At 43.9% G+C, this 14355-nt stretch overlaps 1 long non-coding RNA gene across 1 annotated transcript; it reads right to left on the minus strand.

Moving 5' to 3' along the window:
* Nucleotides 1-11171: 11171 nt before the first annotated feature.
* On the minus strand, nt 11172-12567 carry LOC119183237 (uncharacterized). Its single transcript, XR_005111364.2, has 3 exons — nt 12525-12567; nt 11844-11910; nt 11172-11229 (listed from the first exon to the last, which is right to left on the minus strand). It is a non-coding gene; the product is annotated as an uncharacterized LOC119183237 (long non-coding RNA).
* Nucleotides 12568-14355: the final 1788 nt, after the last annotated feature.

Raw genomic sequence — 14355 nt, forward strand, 5'->3', positions numbered from 1 at the left:
CTATGTTCACTGCGGCCCCAACATGCTACGCTGTACACTGTACAAGAGGCAAATTGACACTTGCCGTAACTGCGGCTGAATCGGCCACAGGCACGATGTCTGCCCTAGACCGACTGAAAAAGTGTGTGAAAAGTGCGGGACTTCGATCATCGCAAACAGACACGAATGTGTGCAACCGAAGTGCGCGCTATGCAGAGACGCTCATCTCACCGGTGACCGTACCTGCAAAAACAGATACCAAGTTCCCTACGTTGTAAGAAGGCGACGTAGAAAAAGAAGGAAAGGTGGTCACAAGACGAAGAACGCTACGAGCAACGCCGGAGACCGGGAAATCGCCGCTCCTACCAAGACACCAGCTGCGGCTGATCCAAGGAACGCCGCCACGGAACGCTCTCGGAGTTCCCGGGGTGGCTTCAACTCGCAACCTACCTGGGCGGACAAGGTAGCCGGAACAGGTGAGGCCCATGCCCCCGCGCAACCAGGGCAACTGTTAAAGCAAACGCGAGACAAAATACAATCACTAGAGCGCGAGAATGCGTCTCTTCGACAGGAATTAGCTGATATTAAGTCAATCTTGCAAGAAATGCAGCAGCGAGAGCGCCCGTCTAGCGATCAAGCTACCGCAGCCACAGCGTCCGTCAACAGAGGCGCGAAACGCAGGGCAGGCCATGAGCCCATGGACGAGGAGGTGCTTAATGTCTCAAGCATCGAAACACTGTTTGAAAAGCTAAGAAATGACGTTATTGCTGAAATTGCTCCTATCAGGCTCCAACTGACCGTGCACACCACGAGGCTTCAAATTTTAGAATCATACAGGCAGCACGCACTGCTTGGTACACCCCCTTTGAGTCAGTAAAATGGATAATGCAAGCAATCTAGTAATCTGGCAATGGAATTGCGTCAGCTTCCACAAAAGAAAGGCAGTACTGTAACACTTTCTTAGCTTTGCTACCAAAAGGCCATCAGTAATCCTCCTTTAGGAAACGCTCATCGATGTCATCGCTCTTCGTCACTATCGTGCAGAAGCGTATTTCAAGGAAGGCAAGAGGGGTGCGACACTCGTCTCCAAGCATCTCGCCTATTTACGTCATGACGTTAGGCTGGACTTAAAAATTGAACACATCATGATTGAGCTCATCCCGAACGCTAAACTTAAGCAATCGGTTTTTATTTTAAACGTTTACAGCTTACCAGCCGACAGAAAAAAGACGTTTCATGCTCTTTCCCACAAAGCGTGTAAAATTGCAGGTGATCGAACGCTCATCATAGCAGGGGACTTCAACGCACATCATCAAGATTGGGGCTATATCAAGGATACCGCAAAAGGCAAAGCCCTCGCAGCACAGATCATAGCTCGTGGTCTCAAATTGGTCACCGATCCACGATACCCCACCAGAATAGGCAATTCGGTCAGCAGGGATACCACACCAGATTTGACCATGCTTAGGAATGCAGAGGAACCCATATGGACTAACTTACAAGAGAATCTTAGTAGTGATCACTACATTACCAGCCTCGCGATAAGAATCTCGTCACCACCGCTCAGAAAATTTCACACCACAGATTGGGACCTTTTTAGAGCTATCATAAAGCAAGACGAGAATAAATACAAATCGTTAAACGAATTAATCGCTCACCTCAAAGAAGACGTTGCTGCTTCTACAAAGGAAGTGAAGACAGAAAGAGTGATAGAGAGCATAGACAGTCAATTAGCCCACCTTTTGGAGGCTAAAAACGCGGTGCAGGCTCAAAAGAAAACGCAGAAACTGAACCGACGCCTACGCAAAAGAATTGCTGAACCTATCAGGCAGATAGATGAGCATAGTAAGACGCTAGCTCGACAGCAATGGGACGAAGTATGCAATGCCGTTGACGGGCAAATGAGGAGTGGTGCGAAGTGGAACCTCCTCAAACATCTACTGGGAGATAAACAATCTCCGAGTAGATTCCAATAGGGCGAGGTTCCAATAGAGTGGCGCGACGTGACCGTCGTCCTCATTCCGAAGCCGGGGAAACCCCTGGAGCTTGTCTAGCTCCGGCCGATATCTCTCACTTCATGTGTAGGGAAGGTCGCCGAGCACGTTATCTTCAAGCGGGCCAATAAATTTGCTGAGGAAAGGAATCTCTTCCCATTTATTCTAATTGGATTCAGGCCATCCATGTCAACGCTGGATGTAATGTTGCTTTTAAAACACAAGATCATTGGCAGGGTCTCCAGAGACACCAGGGCTGTTCTGGCACTTGACCTGGAAAAGGCCTTCGACAAGGTCAAGCACTCTCACATACTTCATTCCATTAAAGAAGCGGGTCTAGGAGAACATTTTTACAACTACATCAGCTCATTTCTTAAGAACAGAAAAGCTACCATTCGCCTAGGATCTCTCGGCTCGAAGACGTTTGATCTTGGACCCAGAGGCACTCCACAAGGAACAGTGCTATCTCCATTTCTATTCAACTTATCGCAAAGAGCACTTTCCCACAGTCTGGCCAAGATTTAAAGACTTGGTCACGCATTCTAGGCTGACAACATCACCGTCTGGTGCGAGGGAGGCAGTGATGGGCAAATTAAAGAGCGATTACAAACAGCGATCAGGGTTGTCGAAGATTTTCTTCACAAGGCAGGACTCTGCTTGTCGGCTAATAAATCGGAACTGCTCCTTTACCGGCCAACAATCGGTGCAAAGAAAGGAAGTTTCCCCGATATCCTGATCACCACAACAAACGGCTCTATTATTCCGATCGTGAAGAAAGTTAGAATCCTCGGTATGTTCCTAGAGGAGGATGGCAGTAACGCCTACACGTTAGAAAAGCATCGCAGCCAAAGCCAATTCCATGACAAAATTAATCCCGAGGGTGGCCAACAAACGAAGGGGGTTATCCGAGGAGAACCTTCGTAGACTCTTTCACGCCTTCCTAATGAGCCACATCAACTACATCGCCCTGGCCCACAAGTGGAGCAGGAGAGATGAAGCCCGATTAGAATCAATATTTCGCAAGAACATAAAAAAGGTAGTGGATCTCCCACAGAGCACCAGTACAGAACATCTATTGGCGCTGGGTGTCCACAACACCTACAGCGAAATAGTAGAGGCACAACAGGTCGCCCAAGTTGCAAGACTGGCTTCCACGGAGGCTGGCAGACAGTAACTAGCGCATGTTGGTATACGGTCTCCCATTGCCAGACAGAGGGAGTGCGCGCTCTCTATCAAAGTCAGGGAAATGTATACAGTATCTCAGGTAACTAGAAACATGCACCCCCAATACAACTGCGGCAGAGGCAACGCAAGGGTCTGAGCCCTTCTTCAAACAGCGACCACGATTGAGGACAATGTCACCTTCGTTGACGCAGCGCAATACACAGCTTCCAATCACTTTTTTTCAGCAGCTACTTCGTTACGGGGAGAGCTGCTGACATCACTTACGCTCAAAAATTCGGATGCTGACAAAGCCGAACAGGTGGCAATGGCCATCGCCATAGCCACAACAAACCGTTCTACTAAATACACGGACTCGCGAGCCGCCACCATTATGAAAGGCTCGGTGTGCAAAGAAGGCGCGCGTTCTCTCTGCTGCATCTTGGACAGGCAAAAAGCATATAATTTGGTTCCCTGGTCATGTGGGCAGTGATGCTCACGAAACCATCCCAAACGCCAACGAACATGCACACTCCCAGGCGCGAAGTCTCACACACCGCGCCGGAAGTGGGCACTCGGAGGCTGAGGGAGGGCAGTGGCAGAGGGACCCTCTTCTTACTTTTAACGAGGTCTATAAGCACTATCAGCTAGGGCGTTGGAAGTTTCCGCTTCCACACCCGCATCTAAACAGACCACAGGCAATCACCCTGCGATTGTTACAAGCAAACACGTATCCATGTCTGTTTATTTGGTCAAAATTCGTAGACGGATTAGACCCACGCTGTCCGCGCTGTAGTCATCCGAGGTACACCCTCCAGAACTTGCTGTGGCAGTGTCATGATTTGCACGGGGGCTCAGGGTCTCGCTACACTGAGGAAGACTGGCTCCAGCTTATCATCAGCTCCGCAAAGGACCAGCAGCTAAGGGCTGTCCAGAGAGCCCGCAAAGTCGCCGAGAGCTTTAACCTCCCGGTGCTATCGTGGGCGGGGCCCCCAGGTGGTACGCTCTGACGGGGGCATTCTCGTCTTCTCAGGACCAAATAAAGTTCTTTGACTGACTGACTGACTGACTGACTGACTGACTGACTGACTGACTGACTGACTGACTGACTGACTGACTGACTGACTGACTGACTGACTGACGACACCAGCCACGATCGCATATTTGGTTTTGTCTTATGCATTACCTGTTATATCGGTAGCTGTCATAATTTTATGTCATATGTTTCTAACATATTATTAACTTATTACTTGAAAAGTGAGTTTTCGCTAAAAATACCACCCGCCCCGAGAAATAGACAATCATTGTGTCCTAAATACAGGACAGCAAGGCCCAGTGTTTGTCAGAGCTCGCTGTGCAGTTGCGAAATTGTCACAAATAGCTGTTAGTTAATATGCATGTTCCTTCAAATAGCGAAATGACACGTAATGCATTTGTATTCGTTTTTGCACCATATCAATTCTGCGTGAGGGAGCTTGAAGTTTACGACCATGAATCGAGGTTCAATGGACTTGTCCTTTCAGACATTTGTGAAACTAATTTTGGAGCTGCGAAGCGGAATTAGGCAATCTTTAATTATGTAGGATGTTAAAAGTGTTGAATAGTTAGCAATGACCATTCAAGGGATACGAGTAGCTCTGTGTCACAAGCAGGAATGCTTGCTTTTGGCAGTTTTGAACATCGTAAATATATTGATTGGTGTCAAGGTGCTAGTTTAGGAACGATTACAAGGTATAACAGGGTAAAAAATAATAGAAGCAATTTAAAGGTAAGGCTTGATCGAAACGTCACCGTAAACTCACCATCTTTAAATTTACAACCAATCGAACTGGGTGTCCAATATACGTGCCTTGGTGTGATTTTTTTCGTATACTGACGGCGAGTTAAACATACATAATTTTCGTGTTCTTGTGGTTGTAGTGATACTATATCAACAGAAAAAATATCTGTACCGGTCAGAACGCTTTATCGTCTGAGAAGCTCATATACTAGTATATACAAAACATTGAGGTAGTGGAATGAAACTTAGTATGTACTAAGCCTTGGTAATAGCTCCAGTTTTTAGATAGAATATTGTCCTTCCACTTTAGAGTTTTTATTTTATTTATTGCTTTTTCAGTGAAAGCTGATATGAAACCACCACAGCGACTGATTTGAATACGTAAATATTTGCCTACATGAAAGTTATTCACAGCACCGTGACATTGGCACAATTTTTTAGCTTCTTTTTGCATCATGGCTGTACACATACATACTTGTGATATGGTAGTTCACGACATGAACTGCTTTTTTTATCATGGTTTTTTATCACGTTTGAAACTTTGTGTCTGTGGCATTTTTCATGCGTAGTATGTTTTGAGAATTTTCAGGGTGTTATAATTATATGCTACAACTCATACTTATGACTTCCTTCTGAGTGTAAGAGAAGCCCTCTACATAATGAGAAAATAAAGTGATTCATTGCCCACAAGGAGGATTGAGCAGCATTTAAAAATAGGCTTTGAACGTCTAGTACTCCGCCACAGAACCACACAGCTACGGGAAACTCCTTTGAATAAACACCCCTTTTACAAAAGAGTTTCAAAATACAGAGCTTCTTTTCCTCCCCAACAAGCCTTCTGGAGGTGTTGCTTACACGTGCAAAGCAACGGAAAATGCCCTGGAGCATAGGAGAATAGGCAGCCCCGTCGTAATGGTCTAGTGGCTAAGGGTCTCGGCTGCTGACCCGCAGGTCGCGGGGCAGCATTTCCGAAGTAGGCGGATATGTTGTAGGCGCGTGTGCTCAGATTTGGGTGCACGTTGAAGAACACCAGGTGGTCGAAAGTTCCGGAGCCCTCCCCTACAGCGTCTCTCATAATCATATGGTAGTTTTGGAACGTTAAATCCCACATATCAATGAATCATAGAAGAATAAGCATAATCTGGGTATCCGATTTACCGTAAGCGTATCAACGGAGCTTGATATCACAAATATGATTTGTTATCACGTAAACTTGTTTCTTTCTTTCCGCATGACCCAACTTCACTCACAAAAAAGACACTTGCACTATTTTTGAAGGAAGGCGGAGCTGGGCAACCTTCTTAGGTCCTGTTTCGTTTTTTAGGAGCGAAGCTCCTTAAGGCATGAGCTGTGCGTCCCCTGTATATAGCCACCTCTCGTTCAGTTCTAAGTATTACGCTAGCCACCGCCCGATCTAAAGAGTACAGCCATATCCATCCGTCCATCCGTCCGTCCGTCAATCCATCCATCCATCCATCCATCCATCCATCCATCCATCCATCCATCCATCCATCCATCCATCCATCCATCCATCCATCCATCCATCCGTCCGTCCGTCCGTCCATCCGTCCATCCGTCCATCCGTCCATCCGTCCGTCCATCCGTCCGTCCGTCCGTCCGTTCGTCCGTCCATCCATCCATCCGTCCATCCATCCATCCGTCCATCCATCCGTCCGTCCATCCGTCCGTCCGTCCGTCCATCCGTCCGTCCGTCCGTCGAAAAGATGCAAGATGTTATAAACTAGACGGCGGTACGTGTAGTTGATTATGAAAGATGCGAGGTGTTATAAAATAGGAATGATGCCATATATGGCGCGTATCATCGTTCGATATAGTGCGGTGACGTACGCTAGGGGGAGCGTTGCAATAAAATCGAGTGGGCAAAATGTACGGAGGATTCATGGTTTACCAGGTGTACCTCCAGAGCTTCGCCCACTCATCATCATTCACTTCGTGGATATGGCGGCATTTTTTTGTTTCATTTTCTCTCGTCTGTATTGCTCGCTTCTTTTTGTCTTTTTTGTTTTGCTACATAGTATTGCGAGCATTAAGCCATAAGATGACAAAATACGAGAGCGCATATCCGCGCCCAAAATCACCAACAAGCATTTACATGTCTTTTTGGTGCATATCAGCCCACAGCCTTACCTTTTTGTGATACGGGACGTGAAGCGATTCATCCGGCATTACCACTGTCCAGCGTAGGCAAACGTATCGAAGGGGCGTACCTCGCATGGTCGACAATGTCTATTTTCTTCTCCTACCTTCGACGGCCGCCCCGCACTTGTTGGCTGCCCCCGACGCCGAGGTTTACAGTTTCTTTTATTAGCGCAAACTTGCCAAATAAACGTGTTCCCGTTTATTATTAGTAACTTCCCAGTCTTCTGTCCTTTGGCTGCTGTCACCCATTTGTGACAATATCATTATTAAGGCGCTCGAGGAACAAGATGATAAAGAGTTGTCTGGACTCAGTAGGGTGCATGTTGTTATGGTATGCGTCGTTTTGCCTCCGTAACGCCAGCCTACATAACCTGCGCTCGATGAATGACGCGTCTCGCGCCGCAGTGCATGGAGACCTTCTGGAAGTTTAAAGTTGCAAGCTTGATTGTATTAGACTATTCTGACCAGATTCCGCACATAATTTTTCGTCCTTATACTAGAGTGAACGCTAGCCACCGCGCTAACGCAGGAACTTTCTATTATTCACATATAAGGAGAATGCACCAGTGTATGTCGTTGTCTCGAGCTGATGAAGACGTGGTTCGACCAAGTCATGAGTATCGCGAACTACCACGCGGACAATGTCAATGTCAGCTTGCATGAGTTGCTATTCGGAAAGCAGTCTACGCAGCTCATATCGTATGACAACATGGACCTTGTCGCTTCTGCAATCGCTGCACAAGCCTTAATTTTCAGATTGACTTTGTTTTCTACCCAACGAAGAATAAGTTTTCATTCCTCCACCTTTCAGTCCTACTACAGAGTATTGTGCCAAGCAGTCACGCTAGTGTTCGAAATTATTTGTCGAATGCTGCGCAGCTTCCTGAACACTGTGGTGCTTGAGTGTATGCATAATTGTGGAATCATCTTTTCCCCAAGTATAGCGGGTTGAGCATCAGCCCTATGCAGGTGTTATGTCCACCAAGGATTGATCTTGAGCTCTGTATTATATAGCAGAAGATTAGTAAACTAACAGTAAGCACGCCTTCCTCACTGCGCAAGAATTGTGTCTTTTATCGTACCACCAAACTGCAAGGTGCTGAGCTAAATGTCTTCATTGTTATAGGTTTCATCCGCATTCAACAAACCAAATTAGTTAACGAATGCTTACTGTATACATCGCTTTTTCTGAAAGAGATTTGTAATGAGACAATTGGTGCTCTTCTACTATACAAAGACAGTGATAAAGGCGTAGTTCATATATTGCGGAAAGCAGACACTTTCAACACAGTTGGTGCTGCCCCAACACGAGCTCACTTTCAAAATTTGTGTTAGGAAGCGTCGTAATTATCGGTTCCTGAACACGTTGGTGCTTCAGTGTATTCATTCGTGTGAAATCGTTTTTTCCCCAAGTATAGCTGGGTCAGCATGGGCCATTTCATTGGTGAACGTCCCTAACTTCCAGTTCTAGAGTTGTCCACACCTCTCAAAAAGCTTGCTGCAATCTATACGAACTAAGCTAGTGGTGCTGTGCAAAAATCGATCCTAAGTATTCGGAGTGGCCTCTGTGTTCATAAAGAGGTCGTGAAGGCAAAATCAAGAGAAAAACAGACGCAGAGAAACTTCCCGTTGTAGTCCCAGAATTTTCATAGGGCTAGCCAGTCGAATTCTCCCAACCAGGTTTCCGTATGTGAACAAGGTGGTGTGCGTAAGGTCAACGGCTCCCAGGGCTGAACGAAAGTAACTGTTGTAGGAGGCACAGTGACCATCGCCTTGCTGGTCTGTCTTTGTCTTGACATCTTTACTTAGTCAGGCACTAGTCCGTAGTTTGGAGGTGGATATTGTTCCTTGTGGCTGGAATATTTGATGTTCCTTAGCGTATTCTTCGTCATGACTCTGCACATATATCGAATTTACGCGGGAACTTCTAAAGTATTTACAAAGCAGCACTTCCACGAGATTTTTTTTTCACCAAATGTCTATTGTAATCGTTACGAAAAAGGCTTCCCTCTCGGTAGTAGCCACAATACATTGTCTTAACTTTCACAAGAAAATGAAAGAAATCAGGGTAAAACTATTATATGTGGTACATCGATAGCAGTGTGCGAAACCATCGGTCGTCGCCAATGATTATTAAAAGAATGGGTCCTCTTTTATAAAAATTTTTAAGGAATTCAACCCCCTTTGTAACTTTTTCGGGTTACGTTAGCAACATCCTAAACTGCAGGATACTCGTGTAATTTGTGCAGTCTTGTCAGCACAGCCGAATAAAAATGAGCAAAATGTTCGACCTGAAGTGGTAGGGCATGCGCAGTGCTCTGATACAAGGCTCTTTTGGGCGAAGCCACATCATCTAAATATGTAGAAATAGGTCTGCTCCGCACAATACCCTTCATGCTTTTTTAGCTGCCACTGGATCATTTGTATGAATTCCATTGTTCAGAATGTGCGCTTGTAGCTGTTTTGAGAATTCGTATACAGAGATTTTCACAAGAAGATTCGAAGCGCTGACGTTTTTGGGCCCCAGTGTATGGTGAGCAGTATCCAGGGATCGTGTACTTTTGTAACTATCTCGAATACTTTTTGGTTGTTGTGCACCAGTATCGCAATATATCTTGCAAGGCGCGTATCATAAGGTGTCTGTTTTATGCATAAAATAGCGTATGCAATGTTTTATTGTACAAAACACGGTCTTTAATGCCACTGTACCTAAAACCAAGTGTTTTCTGAGCTCCGACTCTCAACAAGATACTGTTACCTGAAATTCATTTGAAGAAAACTAATGACAGTGCCAAAATGTTTCCAAATACCCCAGCTAAAATTTTTATCTAGTGACACTAAAATAAAACAAACCCCACTCATTGTCTCCTTAAAGACGGAAGGACTCGCCATCACCTGGCCAAGAAAATTAAGATGTTAAATACTACTATCAAGATAAGAATCATAGGTCATGGTCCCCTAGTCAGCCCTCTAGAGTAACAGCTCTTTCAATGGTAAGTATGTGTCCAAGGCTCATGTCCGAGAATGCAATACCAAACGAAGAACCCCACAAATCGACGGCATTATGCGGAAAGCCGCCACACACCACGCAGGTGAAAGTCGTGTACTTTCCTGGCAAGTCGTCATCAACGGTACGAGCACCGATAAGGAGTCAGTGAAAACAAACTGGGCTGCCTCTCGTATAGTTAAGGATTGAGATCGATCAACAGAAACCCTGCGGCTGTAAATCCTCTTGTGTAAATCAACGCACTGGTTGAAATGCCCCAGAGCAAGTAATGTAGTTCGCTTCAATAAATCCAATCAACAAAGGAAAGGGTCAGCGGGTGACAACGAAAGATAAATCGTAAAGCTACTAGAGTGTTTAACGAAAACGAGGACAAAAATTTAACAAGACCGCAGTGCGTCGTCAACGCAGCAAACATTTATTAACTCAACGGTCTGATCAGCTCAGTATTACAAGCACGCACAGACGGTAAGAAGAGGCTCTAGACAGATTCCAACGCTGTAGCCCTGTTTCTTACAGCTTTTGGTGCATGCTGTGGAGTCCGGGCATCCGCTGCCAGTTCCTACAAAATAATGCACATAGAGTTTTTGAGGGCGTTCAATACACTAAAATAAAGTGAAACTTCGGAGCCTAAATGTAAAGAAGCTTCCAACGTACCATAATGACAGAATTTTAAAGTAAGACAAGAAAAGTTACTGTTTCTAAGCTCCTCAAATGTAAATAAATGATGCAGTGGTCTGAGAAACATGTAGAAATATCTAGATTTTATAACTATTCAACAGTCACTTTAAAAACAGGGTACACAGTTTGCGAACTAGCCATAGGGGCACTGTGGCACTTTGGCTGACGAGAATAGTCGCAAAAAATTATTCATATTAATACTCATATGTATGCTAAGAAGCTATTGGTGATTCGAAAGCAGATTCATACCTCATCAAAGGCAAAACTTTTTATTTATAAGCACTAAATCCTGTGTCAAAACGGAAGGAGGTTTAAAAAGGTCAAATGAGGAGTGCTCTCTCTTAGTACCAGGAATCAACTATTCAAAACACTTTACTCGTGACTAGCAAAAACAAAAAAGATTTTATGCTCACCACCTCCTCCACTTCCAACAGTTATCTCTTCGGCAGCAATTACGGCCGCCAGGAGTGCTGCAGGTACCCCAGAGGAAACATGAAAGGTATTACAGCGACAACAAAGTGCATATTTCAAGTGACTTTGGTGATGAAAAAAAGAATTTGTGCCAACCATCAGTGAAATCACCCCATTTAACTATCAAAAGCCCTACGCAATTGCTTAATCAAATTTGATAACACGTATTTTCTATTAGGCAATTACATTGAAACAGATATGTCACACCACCTTCCTGCCAACCCTAAAAGTTGTCTTCTCGTGGCCAACTAATCAACAGGGCCACTTCTTCATAAGAAAATCTAGGATTATATATTATGTTTAAGACAACCTTACAGACTTGTAACAAAGGCTTACACGATAGCAAGGAATAATACTTGTCTGTGCTTTCTTCGCCCTGAATGTTTCTTGGTATTACAAAATATAGTAGAGACTTCACAGTATGATTCCTTGTAGCCGTTTTCAGTGAAAATCTATTTGATTCGTTTGAACAAATGGTTATTTAGGAATATTTTCGGACTACCACTGAATTCACAAAACCAAAATCTTCACCATTCTACAGAGCTTCCACGTGCTTAAGTTGAAGCGCGATGTGCAGCACTTTTTCCGTAAGGGCGATGATGGTTACTCGTACCTGCTGCCAAGGCTACAATCAAGATTGCCGAGGTAAACTTCATCTTGAAGATACTGTAGCGTTGGTCCTGCATATAGAAAGAGAAGCGCAGGCCTCTTCAGACACATCAAGCACATCACAAAGAGTTCATATCATCCAATCTCACTTCACGGAAGCTTCAATTTTCAAAATGACTAGCATGCTGACAAAGCAGATTGTGACTAGGCCTTTACCTTAAAAAAACATGTTGTATGGACAATGCTTGTTTTCTTTGGGTGGTCTCACCGAATATTACAAAGAAAGTTGTCTGTAAAACTGATCATATTGAACACGGCTAATCTGTTTATCTGAAGTATCATAGCGTCCGCAATAAATATAGGCGTGTTGAAGGTGGCATTCCATTGTACGAACATGGAAGTACATAGCGCATGCTATGGGCGGTTATTTCATTACCTGAACTTTATCAATTTGTGCCTTCGGATTCGTTTATATAAAGCATAATAACCCGATTATTCACCGTTATCTACGTGCAATCTCTGAAAACATAGTGGTAAAAGCAGCTTCAGGATCACAAACATGAAAACGTTGCTTTATTCGGTACAACATATATTGCCAAACATACTAAGGCGACGCAAATGATTTTTCCCGATTGATTTCAACTGTCGTAAGTTTCAACATGGAAATGAAAGTAGAAAAACTCACCTTGATTGAACAAAGTCGTCAATGCGGTCCTTACAGAGCAACAGTTTAGATTATGAAAGCAAATTTACAGTGAGCCTTTAAATACCTCATTCGACAGGAAGTATCGACACACCACGTGCGAGAGTATACCTACGTGTCAGCTGTGAAGGAAGTTGACGTTAACAGGCCGGTGTCTTGCTATCAGATAATTAAAGCAGTACAGTGAAAGTTCAAACCAATAAAGGTGGCTTGAAAAGGATGTGACGAATGTGCCAAGCGGGCACAACATTTCTGAAAATGACTAGTAGCACATATTTGTTCCATGGGTAGAGTTTTATCGACCTTATTTTCAGAAACTTGGCTCTGTGTGTGTTATTTTGTTCGAAAAGATTTTATGACTGCACGTGTCCTGGAATAAATCATAGCTAGTATCTCCGTACAATCATGAAAGGTTGCTTGGGAACGAAACAATACCAAATACACCTTCTTATGCGAAAAGTGAATTCACTTTTCTCAGAAGAGAACTAAAGACGCAATGAAGGTTTTTATCTATCTATCTATCTATCTATCTATCTATCTATCTATCTATCTATCTATCTATCTATCTATCTATCTATCTATCTATCTATCTATCTATCTATCTATCTATCTATCTATCTATCTATCTATCTATCTATCTATCTATCTATATATCTATCTATCTATCTATCTATCTATCTATCTATCTATCTATCTATCTATCTATCTATCTATCTATCTATCTATCTATCTATCTATCTATCTATCTATCTATCTATCTATCTATCTATCTATCTATCTATCTATCTATCTATCTATCTATCTACGTACGTATACTCATGTCTCTGTTTGGTTATCATTAACGGTACCAGACACTCTAAATGCCACCAGGATATATCCCAAATGACCGTGGGCCGACCCCATCCGCACCGCTCACCAAGTTTGCTCAAGGTTCAGCGTTCATACTTGGGCGATTGTCAATTAGAAACCAATTATCGCGCATATCCGAGGCACCGTAAACACACGTCAATATTATTTATGCGTATATTTCACTATAAAAGGCATAAATAAGGAATGCTGCGCTGACAATGCAATGCTTGCACGAAAAGGCCAGTGTTTCCAACGCTTTGCTAAGACGACACTGTGGTGGCACCTACCCAATCGCCTTGCGTTCTACACCTTATTTCTTTGGCATACGCTCATTTATAAAGATGATATTCAGTGGTTCCTCCGACAGGGACCGATTTTTTAGCCGTGCAAATGTTAAGCTTTTCTATACTGGTGTCCTGCAAAGACACGAAAAAAGTTTTCTGCCAATTCTGACAGAACTTACTAAGACATGGAAAAAGGGTTCTCAGGTTTTCTATAAAGCTTTGGGACCATGAAGCTTTGCCTTTAGGAGTTGAACGCGACAGCGATAACCTGTTCCTAAAAGGTACATCAAACACTTAGTGCATGAAACGTCTTCGAAGTTGCTATGTACTGAGCAGCGCTAAGCACTAAGCGTTAAGTCTATAAGTGGTCTTAACGAAATAGGCGCAGTAGAATGTGTGTCTTTTTTTGTAGTGGGTGACGTGTTTCAATATCACGATAGCATGTTGATATTGATGTGTTTTGCCGCACGCTGGCAATGAGTGCTTGTACAAGGCATTATTACTGCAATATTCTACGTATCATTGTGAAGTATGTATACAGAACGCGTGCGTTTGTGAAGCGTGAAAGCGGCTTTCACAATTTTTCTAAGCAGTGGAAGTTCTTTTCACTGTATTCTCAAACAGACGCGCACCCGGTTGCTAAAACTTCCGCTTGCCAGGCAAACGCCCCGGGTTCGGTC

Source organism: Rhipicephalus microplus, chromosome 8 (assembly GCF_043290135.1).
Source record: "Rhipicephalus microplus isolate Deutch F79 chromosome 8, USDA_Rmic, whole genome shotgun sequence".
Classification (NCBI taxonomy): domain Eukaryota; kingdom Metazoa; phylum Arthropoda; class Arachnida; order Ixodida; family Ixodidae; genus Rhipicephalus; species Rhipicephalus microplus.